This window comes from Rhinopithecus bieti, unplaced genomic scaffold (assembly GCF_001698545.2).
Source record: "Rhinopithecus bieti isolate Rb0 unplaced genomic scaffold, ASM169854v2 scaffold_84002, whole genome shotgun sequence".
NCBI classification, from domain to species: Eukaryota; Metazoa; Chordata; class Mammalia; order Primates; family Cercopithecidae; genus Rhinopithecus; species Rhinopithecus bieti.
Genome location: NW_016841755.1, coordinates 320,622 through 321,265, shown reverse-complemented (window position 1 = coordinate 321,265; position 644 = coordinate 320,622).

Genomic DNA, 644 nt, shown 5'->3' with positions numbered 1-644 from the left:
GGTATGGGAATTATATTTCAACAAAGCTATTGTATAAAAAAATTCAACATAGTCAAGATGAACTCATTCTTTATGCCCAAGAAATTGTCCCGTCCATCGTTTCCTTCCTTCCTTCCTTCCTTCCTTCCTTGTTCCTTCCTTCCTTCCTTCCCTCCTTCCCTCCTTCCTTGCTTCCTTCCTTCGTTCCTTCCTTCCTTTCTTCCCTCCTTCCCTCCTTCCTTCTTCCTTCCTTCCTTCCTTCCTTCCCTCCTTCCCTCCTTCCTTCTTCCTTCCTTCCTTCCTTCCTTCCCTCCTTCCCTCCTTCCCTCCTTCCCTCCTTCCCTCCTTCCCTCCTTCCTTCCTTCCTTCCTTCCTTCCTTCCTTCCTTCCTTCCTTCCTCTTTCTCTCTTTCTCTCTTTCTCTCTTTCTCTCTTTTGAGATGGAATTTCACTCTTGTTGCCTAGGCTGGAGTGTAGTGGTGCGATCTCGGCTCACTGCAACCTCCGCCTCCCAGGTTCAAGTGATTCTCCTCCCTCGGCCTCCCAAGTAGCTGGGATTACAGGTGCATGCTAGCTGATCTGCCCACCTGAGCCTCTCTAAGTACTGGGATTACAGGTGTGAGCCATCGTGCCTGGCCTCAGCGTTTCTTATCTCGGGAGCATCCA